The sequence below is a fragment of the Triticum aestivum genome, chromosome 1D (genome assembly GCF_018294505.1).
Source record: "Triticum aestivum cultivar Chinese Spring chromosome 1D, IWGSC CS RefSeq v2.1, whole genome shotgun sequence".
Lineage (NCBI taxonomy): Eukaryota > Viridiplantae > Streptophyta > Magnoliopsida > Poales > Poaceae > Triticum > Triticum aestivum.
In genome coordinates this window covers 29,752,327-29,765,376 of record NC_057796.1, presented here as the reverse complement: position 1 = coordinate 29,765,376, position 13,050 = coordinate 29,752,327, and the positions used below count along the sequence as shown (strand labels likewise).

General features: G+C 47.4%; 2 non-coding genes and 4 pseudogenes across 2 annotated transcripts; all 6 read right to left on the bottom strand.

The window, feature by feature from the left end:
• Nucleotides 1-1,609: 1,609 nt before the first annotated feature.
• LOC123183681 (uncharacterized) lies at nt 1,610-1,728 on the bottom strand (annotated as a pseudogene).
• Nucleotides 1,729-2,038: 310 nt separating this feature from the next.
• LOC123183633 (5S ribosomal RNA) lies at nt 2,039-2,157 on the bottom strand. Its single transcript, XR_006492693.1, has one exon. It is a non-coding gene; the product is annotated as a 5S ribosomal RNA (ribosomal RNA).
• Nucleotides 2,158-2,486: 329 nt separating this feature from the next.
• LOC123183672 (uncharacterized) lies at nt 2,487-2,653 on the bottom strand (annotated as a pseudogene).
• Nucleotides 2,654-2,982: 329 nt separating this feature from the next.
• On the bottom strand, nt 2,983-3,149 carry LOC123183689 (uncharacterized; annotated as a pseudogene).
• A 383-nt stretch (nt 3,150-3,532) lies between these two features.
• On the bottom strand, nt 3,533-3,651 carry LOC123183688 (uncharacterized; annotated as a pseudogene).
• Nucleotides 3,652-3,981: 330 nt separating this feature from the next.
• On the bottom strand, nt 3,982-4,100 carry LOC123183679 (5S ribosomal RNA). The gene has a single exon (XR_006492732.1). It is a non-coding gene; the product is annotated as a 5S ribosomal RNA (ribosomal RNA).
• Between the last annotated feature and the right edge of the window lie 8,950 nt (nt 4,101-13,050).

The following is a 13,050-nucleotide window of genomic DNA, read 5'->3' as shown; positions in this document are numbered from 1 at the left end:
GAAACGGACCTCCTACAGTCGAAACAGGGGTCCTGTTCATCGAGAGGGGTGTGGCGTACCGCAAAACGGGACTCCACGGGATATTGTTCATCTCCACCGTCGACCTCCTCCAGCCTCCACGGGCTACCGTCGACCTCCTGCAGCCTCCACGGGCTCCTGTTCATCCAGCCTCCACCGCGCGCTACTCCACCGGCTACTGTTCAACCACCCCTCCACCGTGTACTGTTCATACAGCCCTGCACACCACGGGGTCCTGTTCAACCACCCCTCCATGGGCACCCCTCCACCGTCTACTGTTCATCCAGCCCTCCACCACACCACGGGGTCCTGTTCATCCAGAGGCAACGCCACCGCTCACTGTTCATCCAAACCCCCCCGCAACGCTCACTGTTCATCCCAGAGGCAGCATCGATCAGCTTCAGTTAGTAGAAGTAGCGAAGGAATCGCTCGATCGGGTTCAGCTAACAGCCATCAATCGATCACTCGGGTTCAGTAACGCGTAGCCTGCAGTGCAATCGCTCGGGTTCAGTTAGAGCCCAACGCCTCGCTCGGGTTCAGTTAGAGCCAACGCCTCGCACACACGTGCGTACGTGTACGAGAGAAACGCGCATCGCTCCGCCCCCGACCTCCCACCGTAACCGGCAACTCGCCGCAATTTTCCTCGCCCTCGCTTCTACCACGGTTTTTTCCGTCATGGACGGCCCAAAGAATGTCATGCAGCTGCGTCTCCAGCCCGCCCAGGACGAAAAGCCCATTTCCTTTCATGATTTTTTGTCATAGAAGTAGGAGCCCACCACATCTATGATGATACCGGGTTTTTTCACAATTATCATCATAGAAGTGTCATATATATGACAGAAAAAAATTTCGTTCGGCCCAAAATGTCACGGATGTGTCTTTTTTTTGTAGTGTATGACTATATTCGGAATACATGCCTACATTACATTGATGAATTGGAGCTAGTTCTGTGTCACCCTATGTTATCATTGTTACATGATGAACCGCATCCGGCATAATTCTCCATCACCGATCCAATGCCTACGAGCTTTTCACATATTGTTCTTCACTTATTTACTTTACCATTGCTACTGTTACAATCACTACAAAACCCAAAAATACTACTTTTTCTATCGTTACTGTTACTTCCATATTACTTTGCTACTAAGTACTTTGCTCCAGATACTAAGTTATCCAGGTGTGGTGGAATTGACAACTCAACCGCTAATACTTGAGAATATTCTTTGGCTCCCCTTGTGTCGAATCAATAAATTTGGGTTGAATACTCTACCCTCAAAAACTGTTGCGATCCCCATACTTCTGGGTTATCACTGGCCCCTCCCAGCTCCACTACAAAGACGACTGCACGTTGCTTTGGCCGCTGCTGCTCAACTACGGAGACGATTTTACCACGGTTTCGACCCCTCTCTCTCAACCGCACCAACGCCTATTTACCTCTGTTTCGACCCCTTTCAGAACGCGCTTGCCATGCAACAACGTCGCCGCTAGACTTGTGAATAATGAGCACCCAGCTAAAACTTACCGCAAACGTGGTAAATATACGATGCACATGTGCGCTTTGTTTTGCACATGGAGCAAAAAAGTTAAAAAGGGAATGCAACACAAGGACTTTCCAAGAGGTCACCCATCCTATTACTACTCTCCCCCAAGCACCCTTAATTTCGAAGTTCTGATGGGATCCGGTGCTTTAGTGTCGGTATGATCGCATCTGACATGTTACCCCAGTCTTCGTCCCTTATGCTTGCCCCTCCCCGCTCCACTACAAAGACGATTGTACATTGGTTTGGCCGCTCCCACTCAACTACGGAGACGAGTTTACCAGGGTTTCCACCCCTCCCTCTCAACCGCACCAGCCCCTATTTACCACTGTTTCGACCCCTTTTAGAACACTCTTGCCGTGCCACAACGCCGCCGCTAGACGCGTGAATAATGAGCATCCAGCTAAAACTTACCGCAAACGTGGTAAATATACGCCGCACACGTGCGCTTAGTTTTGCACGCGGCGCAAAAAATTAAAAAGGGAATGCAACACGAGGACTTCCTCGGAGGTCACCCATCCTACTAATACTCTCGCCCAAGCACGCTTAACTTAGGAGTTCTAATGGGATCCGGTGCTTTAGTGCTGGTATGGTCGCATCCGACATGTTACCCCCGTCTTCGTCCCTTATGCTTGCCCCTCCCAGCTCCACTACAAAGACGATTGTACATTGCTTTGGCCGCTCGCGCTCAACTACGGAGACGAGTTTACCATGGTTACCACCCCTCCCTCTCAACCGCACCAGTGCCTATTTACCACAGTTTTGACCCCTTTCAGAACGCGCTTGCTGCGCCACAACGCCGCCGCTAGATGCGTGAATAATGAGCACCCAAGTAAAGCTTACCTTAGAGGTGGAAAATAATAAAACGTGGTAAATATACGCCGCACACGTGCGCTTTGTTTTGCACGCGGCACAAAAAAAATTAAAAAGGGAATGTAACACAAGGACTTCCCAGGAGGTCACCCATCCTAGTACTACTCTCGCCCAAGCACGCTTAACTTCAGAGGTCACCCATCCTAGTACTACTCTCGCCCAAGCATGCTTAACTTCGGAGTTCTGATGGGATCCGGTGCTTTAGTGCTGGTATTATCGCATCTGACATTTTACCCCTGTCTTCGTCCCTTATGCTTGCCCCTCCCAGCTCCACTACAAAGACGATTGTACATTGCTTTGGCCGCTCGCGATCAACTACGGAGACGAGTTTACCACGGTTACCACCCCTCCCTCTCAACCGCACCAGTGCCTATTTACCACAGTTTCGACCCCTTTCAGAACGCGCTTGCTGCGCCACAACGCCACCGCTAGATGCGTGAATGATGAGCACCCAAGTAAAGCTTACCGCAGAGGTGGAAAATAATAAAACGTGGTAAATATACGCCGCACACGTGCGCTTTGTTTTGCACGCGGCACAAAAAAAATTAAAAAGGGAATGTAACACAAGGACTTCCCAGGAGGTCACCCATCCTAGTACTACTCTCGCCCAAGCACGCTTAACTTCAGAGGTCACCCATCCTAGTACTACTCTCGCCCAAGCACGCTTAACTTCGAAGTTCCAATGGGATCCGGTGCTTTATTGCTTGTATGATCGCATCCGACATGTTACCCCCGTCTTCGTCCCTTATGCTTGCCCTTCCCAGCTCCACTACAAAGACGATTGTACATTGCTTTGGCCGCTCGCGCTCAACTACGGAGATGAGTTTACCACGGTTTCCACACCTCCCTCTCAACCGCACCAGCGCCTATTTACCACTGTTTCGACCCCTTTTAGAATGTGATTGCCGCGCCACAACGCTGCCGCTAGACGCATGAATAATGAGCACCCAGCTAAAGCTTACAGCAAAGGTGGAAAATAATAAAACGTGGTAAATATACGCCCCAGCTAAAGCTTACCGCAAAGGTGGAAAATAATAAAACATGGTAAATATACGCCGCACACGTGCGCTTTGTTTTGCACGCGCACAAAAAACTTTAAAAAGGGAAAGCAACACAAGGACTTCCCCGGAGGTCACCCATCCTAGTAGTACTCTCGGCCGAGCACGCTTAACTTCGGAGTTCTGATGGTGTCCGGTTCTTTAGTGCTGGTATGATTGCATACGACATATTATCCCCGTCTTCCTCCCTTATGCTTGCCCCTCCCAGCTCAACTACAAAGACGATTGTACATTTCTTTGGTCGCTCCCGCTCAACTACGGAGACGAGTTTACCATGGTTTCCACCCCTCCCTCTCAACCGCACCAGCGCCTATTTACCACTGTTTCGACCCCTTTCAGAATGCACTTGCCGCGCCACAATGCCGCCGCTAGACGCGTGAATAATGAGTACCCAGCTAAAACTTACCGCAAACATGGAAAATAATAAAACATAGTAAATATACGCCGCACACGTGCGCTTTGTTTTGCACGCGGCACACAAAAAAATAAAAAAGGTAATGCAACACGAGGACTTCCCAGGAGGTCACGCATCCTAGTACTACTCTCGCTCGAGCACGCTTAACTTCAAAGTTCTGATGGGATCCGATGCTTTACTACTGGTATGGTCGCATCCGACGTGTTAACCTGTAAGTGCATCTAGTGCCACCCCTAGTTGGTTTTGGAGTATTGATGACAAACCTGGTTGAGGGACTTATGTGTTTGTGAGAATTGCAGGAAAACACAGGTAGTAGTCGCTCATTGATTTGGTTTACGTACCGGAGATGACCCCTAAAAATGTATGAAGACATTGAAAACAATGGTGGTATGTGAAGATATTCACATTGAAGACTATGACACGAGAAGACATCGCGTGAAGACTATGGATTTTTTTCAAAACTATGACGCATTTTGTAGCAAATTCGGAAACTACAGCATGCTTTGGAGAAAAATCAAATCTAGCACCCTGTCGGCCAGGTGTTGGCCGAAAAGGGTGTTTTCGGCCACTTGTTGGCCGAAATAGGGGTTTCGGCCTTGCCTTGGCCGAAAAGGTGCGGAGCTGGCCGAAAAGGGTGTTTTCGGCCACCCTTTGGCCGAAATAGACTTTTTGGTCAAATGTAGGCCGAAAAGTACTTTTTGGTCAAGTGTAGGCCGAAAAGTACTTTTTGGTCAAGTGCAGGCCGAAGTTGCATGGCTCATGCATTAGGCATAATTGTATTTTCCCGCCACCCGTTTCCTGCCAACCCCTTCCCACCATATGTTCCCGCCAACCCTTTCCCGCCATACCGCAGTCATTCTTTCCCGCCATTTTCCCCTCTCTATCTATAAAACCCCCTTCAGGCAGAGGTGGATAAGCATTCCAGTGTAGTGTAGTCGAGATGTCCCATTATCCATTCGATCGTAGTTTTCACCTTGGGATGAGCAGGACTCTTCTGAGTCTAGCTACCGATTTCAGGATGGACAATAGGATAGTTCCATGGGACGAACTCACCAGTAGTGACACCATAATGAATGAGTTGGCTCATGAATTTCGTAGGTCTAGGTGGCCTGAAAGGACCTATGAGGAGGTATGTAAAGAACTTCTTAGGTTGCATGAAAGGTGGAAGAAGGTAGTGGTGCCGAAGAGTGAAACTTTCAGAAGGATTGCAGTAAATAATCCATCTTTATGGATTGAGGAGAGCGAGCATGAGGATGATATCTTCATGCCGCCGCTTCCGGGTTCTGCATCGTCGAAGGGCAAGAGTTCTTCATCGTCCAAGGGCAAGAGTTCTGCATCCTCGAAGGGCAAGAGTTCTGCATCGACGGAGGGCAAGGGGACTGCATCGTCGAAGGGCAAGAGGGCCACATCAACGGAGGATGACGATCATGACTTCATGTAGTATGTAAGATGTATTCCAGTTGTACTGTTTCATTCAGATGTACTTGCATTATTAGTTTGTACTGTATTATTGTAGGGCATTATGTTCTATCTGAATTTCATTTTGTAGTATGTAAGATGTATTGCTCAAGTTCAGCCACACCGTTTAATTCAGATGTACTTGTATCTTAATTATCGGTTGTAGTCTCTTTGGAAATGTAACTGGAATAAGAATGCGAAGTAATACTAATATGTCTCTCGCATACATAAAACAATATATGCCTCCTGATCAGATAGAAGCAAGTGCGATAGTAACACATACATAAAGCATGTCTCATACATAAATACTGACTCACAGCTGCGAATAGTCTGAAACTAACATAGATAATGACTCATACATAGATAGATAAGCATATCACTGCAGGGGACAACGACGAGTCTGGGTCTTCCTCGGGCGAGGACCAGAAGGCGATAAGCGTTGAGGCGGTGGACGAGGCTCGCGACAACCACGACCACAGTTAACCTCATCTCTCACGGTCTGTGTCTCCTGCGTCGATGGTGGTGGTGGAGTGTGAAACACTGTCTACGAGAAGTCAAAAATGTTTTTAGCTTGGTCATCACCCTCGCCGTTGCCCTCAAAGTACGAAGCTCCACCACTAAGCATCGGTGACTACGCTGAATGCATGAACGGTTGCGACTGGTTGCCGCCTGCGGTAAAGTAAAACATGTCAAATTGATACAAATGCATGAACGAAGCACCACCACTAAGTATCAGTGACTGCTGAGAATGCAGGAACGATTAGTACACTGTTGAAAATAATGTAGTGAGTAGTGTTACCTAGTTCCATCTGCTGATGCCAGTAAGCGCTCCCTAGCTGTGAAGGAGGTGGCTGATGCCAGGAAGAGCTCCCTGGCTGTGAAGGAGGTGGCTCATGGCAGGAAGAGCTCCCTGGCTGTGAAGGAGGTGGATCATGCCAGGAAGAGCTCCCTGGCTGTGAAGGATGAGGTTCTGCACGATGCACAGAGGGTCGTGGTTCTGAACTGTGCACAGAGGGTCGTGGTTCTGAATGCTGTACAGAGGGACGTGGCGGACGATGTGCTGGAGGAGGAAGTGCAACATCCGATGACCGTCTACACGTAACAGTTGCGTAAATCTCGCGTAGCTTGTCATCAAGACGCCTCAACCATGAGACGCCCTCTCGCGGTGGGATAGTTTCTCCCCTCTGAAAGCGCTGCATTAAAGCGGAAACCTCCTCTCGCGCCTGTACTGTCAAGTCACCCTGTACACGAAGAGTTAACCAATTATATCCTCGTTGTATGATAGACACCACGAATAGATGACCAAGCGAATATGTCCAGATTAACAAAAGACTTAACATATGAGAACCAAGGCACGTACCGCATGGTGTCTGGTTCCCACAACAGAGGCAGTTGGGTACATATCGCTGGTGAGAGGGGCTTCGATCTGATCAGGAGCAGCTGATGGAACCAAGTAGATCCTCGTTGTATGCCGGTAACGCTGCAGATACAACCCGAACATTTCCCAGTTAAAGGGCCGAACCTCACCCCAGATATTTGTCGCAGCGGTAGTCCATTCGTCAACGTAAGGGGTAATGCTCTTAAGCCAATAAGCCATGGACTTGTTTCCTCCTAGGCGACTGTCCCTGAGATTGAAATGCGCGATACATGATTAGGTATATTATGAATACAGAGCTCACAACTAAAATAGTATTAGTACTTACTTGTGCACATGTTCTGGCAAGTGTGGAATATCTGGAATCTCAGGCTCTTGATATAGACCGAACTGTCTCATCACCCTATGAAGAGCCATCTCCTCAACTGTCACGTCGAACACCAACTTGGCCTTGGTCATCCAAAAGTGCCGATCACTAGTGCACAATCCAGAAATCCCAACTGGGTACCTCGATGATATAGCCCGAGGCGAGTATGGCTCCCAGATAACTTGATCCTGGTGCAAACTATCAAACTGCGCCGTGAAGGACGGGTAGCATCCCCTAACCTGGCTATGCGCAGACTGTCTCTGTGCATGACAACAAATAAGCATTAGTAATACTATTGAATGGCAAGAAATAATTGATTTAATTGTTACTTAATATAAAATACCTCTCGCCGTGCCCAAACAGATCCCTCAGTAGGCAAGTCGCCGATAGCAGGCACATAAGCCCCAGCTAAGTCCTCCAAACCAAAAGGTTTATCAACATAGACATAGGGTCGTCCAATAGGGAATCTCTCGTATGACTAGAGCTGCAACAATAATGGACATCCAACAATACTAGATTTTCTAGACTTCAACAAGCAAGCTTTGCACAGGCCTCTGTTCATAGCCGCTAACACAGCAGAACCAAAACTCCTCTATAGATTATCCATAGGGCAAAGTGCGTCAGCTATCTCTCGTGCAATACCGATGAGTTGCGCATCGACAGTGGTCACATGGTTCTCCGTAAACATCGTCTTGCCGAACAGCCAAAGAATATATGCCTCTAGGGACCGGTCAATCTGTGCCTCCGACAACTGAACATCGGGATATCCTAACGAGACAATCTACATAGAAACGTAATGATTGTATGAACATCGGGCAACTAAAAAAACAACATTTGTTTAAGTGGCCGTGATGGTTACCTGAAACTGGCTCAACCATCTAAAAAGAGGTCCGTCAGGATCGTTTTCTATGGCCCTAGCAGTCGGGACCGCAGCCAAAAAACGGGTCTGCATCTCTACTTGCCAACCAGATTCTGCCTCCAAGGGACCTAAGGCAGCACCGGCCAGAGGTAATCCCAACAAGTAAGACACATCCTGTAAAGTAGGCGCCATCTCTCCCCAGGGAAAGTGAAACGTATGTCTCTGGTCTCCATCTATGTACTAAGCAGGTAAGGAGTGACTTGTCGTAAGAGAAACGTTTCACTTGCCTCTTGTGTAACTGCATTGGTTCACCTGCCTCATCTAAGTCTGGACCATCAATCCACTCATCCAATGTGCCCTCAACCAGCCGTGCCAAGGGTAGAAGTCCAGCCCAACTTAACCTATAAAATAAAGAGATTGTTAGCGGCTATGAAAAGTATGTCAAACATAGTAAGTCATTATATGGACTCCATTATATGCACACATACCTATCAACCCATGAATCGTGTATCATCCAGTTAGTCTTTGGGGTACGAGTGACCAACACGTCTAAGTTGTTGCCCGCTTCCGTAAGGGCGCCCCGGTGCTTTCTATCGATGTTACCATTAAGCAACGGATACGAAGGCAAATCTGCAATTCAAACAACAAATGTCAGGTGCAAATAAAACATAGTACGACATATTACAAATTAAAACATAGTCCTGACATATTACGAATTAAAACATAGTCATGACATATTACATATTAAAACATAGTCCTGACATATTACATATTAAAACATAGTCCTAACATATTACGAATTAAAACATAGTCCTAACATATTACGAATTAAAACATAGTCCTGACATATTACAAATTAAAACATAGTCCTGACATATTACATATTAAAACATACTCCTGACATATTACATATTAAAACCCACTACGACACAGTATATAGCTTGTGAGTTATTTCTTCCTTGTCCGCCCCTTCAGCCTCGACTGCCACGACCACGTCCGCCTCTTGCTCCTGTTGTCGCAGTCGTCGATGTGGAAGCACTCATCAATGTGGAAGCACCATCTTTGTTCAGGTCGGGACAATATTTCATCCTATGCCCATAAGTCGCGCATAACAAACATTGTCTGGTTGCTCCACCAGCTTCAGACTGGTCCATATCATTCCAGATGCGACAGGCCTTTCGTCTGCTCCTACTTGTCCGCCGAAGGTCTGGATGCGGGATGTATACTCTCTCACCATCGTTTACCTTGTTGAAATTGCCGACGACTCTAAACCCTGTCATCTCGCATGTCCATGTGTTGAGCACTGCCTCTTTTAAATAGTATGGGGACACGAAGGAGATAGCATCCAACTCAATCTGGCCACAGGCAGCCAACACATGAGAGCAAGGTAGGTGCAACAACTTCGGTTTGTTGCATGTACACTCACACGTTGGATAAAATTCCGTTCCAATTTTTACCTCGTGTGTCTTCACCTCATGTCCAGAACCAAAACCATCGGTAGGAAGCTGAACCTCATACCTCCTTTCTTGATTCCCCGTGAGTCTGACAGTGTGCTTCTTTGCTTTCTCTATCTTCTTTGCCATGTATTCCATGACACGGCTACAATAAGGTGTGTTCTGATTATCTTCAATATGCTTCTTTGCTAACTCGTGCCTTTCTATGAAATATCTCAAAGTGCCATGGAATACAGCCTCCACAATAGCGGTGAGTGGCAATGCTCTCTTCCCTCTCAGCACAAAGTTATACACCTCTGCAAGATTGGTTGTCATGTGGCCATACCTAGCTCCATGTGTGTCATGCAGCAAAGACCAATTCACTTGAGGCTCTTTCTCTATCCACTCAGAAAAATTCTTTATTGCCCTTCCCTTCTTTCTCTTAGTATTAGGAGCGTCAATTGCTGGCAAGTCACAAAGACCTACTGGCTCCTCTAGCTCCGCGATGAGTGCTGCTAATTTAACCTGATCTTCTTCCGTTTTCTTCCTCGCACGGACCTACTTCTTAGTAAACTCATCTAGTTTTGACCAAATAAATCAGTATTTGCACTGCTGGCTCTGCTTGCATAAGTTTTTGAACAAGTTCATCAACCGCTTGTTCTTCAATTGTGAGAAAAAATTAGCCCCAAGATGGCGCATGCACCACCGGCTCTGCAAGTCCCTCCAAGGTGTTGGTTCGTCAACTGTTGGATTATGTAGTGTCTTCACGGCCTTCAATATACCAGCATGTCTGTGATGAATGACACACACGTTTTGTCGGTCCCTCACAATGGCAATTTTCACTTGCCGGAGGAACCATACCCAGCTGGGAAAGTTCTCACCCTCCACAAATGCCATGGCAAGTGGGATGATTTGATTGTTCCCGTCCACACCAGTAGCAGTCAGGATTTGCCCTCTATACTGACAGGTCAGGAATGTACCATCCACAAACATAACATGAGGACAATGCCGGAAAGCTTCGATGCACATAGCGAAAGAGAAGAACACTCGTTTCAACACCTTGAAATCTGGTATACTCAGCAACCTCATGTGTTGTACATTCACATAAGTGTCGGGATTCCTCTCCTTCAGTATGCCAAGGAGACGGACAACATTATCATATGAGTCAAAGAACGTCCCAAACCTTTCCTCCATAGCCTTATGCTTAGCCCTCCAAGCCTTCCCATAAGGAATGACATAATTCCATCTGACCTTCACTGCTGTTTGGATGTGTTTCGCTTCCATATCTTTCTTCTCTACTATCTCTGTATACATGAGTTGCGCAATAAGACTTGAAGACAGGTTCGGATGCTTCACCAGCAGGTTCTTCCTCACACAATTATGTGGGACAACAATGGTGACAACCCAGTGGATGCCATACTTCGGCACGTGCCCGTGCACATTCCCAGGACAACCTATTTCAACGCATTTCACGGTATAGTTTGTTGGACTTGATATGTGTGTCCGGAAAACCCTCTGTGTAGACATAGCCCACTTTATCATCACATACTTCAATTTTTTCTTTGTATCAAACATAGCCCCTATTTGTACTTGGTTCAGATTATATTGCCATGGAGTCTCATGGCCATCGTTGACCGTAAGGCCGGTGGATATGTCCTGCTCCCATGCAGAAGGAATCGGTACCTCAACTTCATCCTTGGAATTTTCAGAATCCAATTCCTCCACCAATCCATCCTCGCCCTCTTCCTCCATCACCCTCTGCATTTCATCCCCTTCCTCATCCCCATCAGCAAAACCAGAACCAACTAATATTATTGACTGGCTACTCTTCCCAGTATCAGGACCACAAACATTGTGTGGCACGTAGTCCGACTCTTTCTCGGGTTGGCTAGCATCCACATCTTGTGGTTGTGACCCGGATAAAACAATCTCGTTAGCCACTTCACTGCCTTGGCCGGGTTCATACCCCCTGTGGAGCTGTACGGTATTCTCCTCCTTCGGCCCAGGTTGCACAAGTGCATATGGGTGGATTCTTCGGTCTCGGCAGCGTCTTAACAGGGACAACCAATGCTGACTCCTATCTACCGGCATCAACTCCCACTTGACATTTTTACAGGATTTGGTCCACAATGCATGAATACTGACGGAACATACTTCAGGATCCAGCCCGAAACTAGTTGTCAACTAGTACTTCAACTGTCTAATGTCCAGTCTGTCCGGGTCTGCTAGTGTCATGACACCATTTTTAAACTCGCTAAGATCAACCCCCAACTCATTATATCGAACATTACCAGCGCCGTAGTAAACAGTCAGATTTACCGATTCAGACATTTCACCTGTCAGACATTGTCATCTTCTCATTAATCACAACGAACACTAATATTACCCGCTACACGAACTATGCGCTAAAATGCCTCCACAAATATATTAGCACTAAAATTCGCAATATGACTTATATACACTAACTAAACTATACAATTTAGATAAAATAAATTTGTGACGACATGGTTATACCTTCGAAGCGTGTGTCCCTAGCTTCTTGCTCCTCTCTTCGACCAGCGGCACCAGGCCACCTCGCGGAAGTTCTTGCACCACCGGACAACGACACTGTCGCCCCCTCGACGACAGGAGGTTCAACTCCGGTCACCCCCCAAGCCGCACCTCCTCCTCCACAGCTGCTGCTCCTCCTCTCCACCACCTACTGCCCAACCCCACGTCCTCCTCCCCACCATGGCTCCTCCTTCCCACCATGGCTACTCCTCCCCAAACGCATCAAAAACTATCCCATAGCAAGAAATAACACCGTAGGCCGTCGGGGATTGCTACGATCTACCGATTCTATGGCTTGGATGTGAAAATGGGTGGCAAATGGAGGAGATCGGAGTGGGGTGGTGACCTACAGAGAAGAACTGAGAGAGAGAACGAGAGAAAGAAGAACAGAGGAGGCGACAGGAAGAAGACGGGGCGCTGGCTTATCCAGCCTTTTCGGCCCATGGATGGCCGAAAACTACTTCGGCCTGTGCGTGGCCGAAAAGGGCTCAATTTGGTCAGCTGGTGGCTGATACTATTTTCGGCTGGGCCACCGCCGACGCCATGTCTTCGGCCCAGAAAAGCACGTCTTCGGTCAAGTGCGGGCCGAAGACCCCTTTTCGGCCAAAGTTTAGCCGAAAACTCCCTTTTCGGCCCAAGGAAGGCCGACAGGGTCATACTTTTGATTTTTTTTTCCATTATGTCCTATAGTTTTCGAATTTGCTTCAAAAAACATGATAGTTTTAAAAAAGATCAAGACTATGGAGCACGAAGACTAAGTTGTTTTGTTGTTTCCTTTTCTTCTTTGTTGAGTCATAGGAACCACCATACTGTTAAGTGGGGTCCCAGTGAACAAAGTCAGAGTGACCGCAGTGATGCTCAATCAAAATCCTATGTCTTCGAGCGAAGACAATGAGAGCAAATCTTATCCAGAGTTGGATCAGTCAGCTTTACTTGTAGCCCAAGTCAAGCTGCCGTGTGTGTTTGAAATCTGACCGTTGGAACACGTGTCAGTTCCTTAGTGACCTAGGGTCATTTCGGACAAATCAGGTCGGGTTGCCTAGTGGCTATAAATAGCCCACCCCTACACCATAAATTGGTGGCTGCTCAGAGTTAGTGCACGGCTT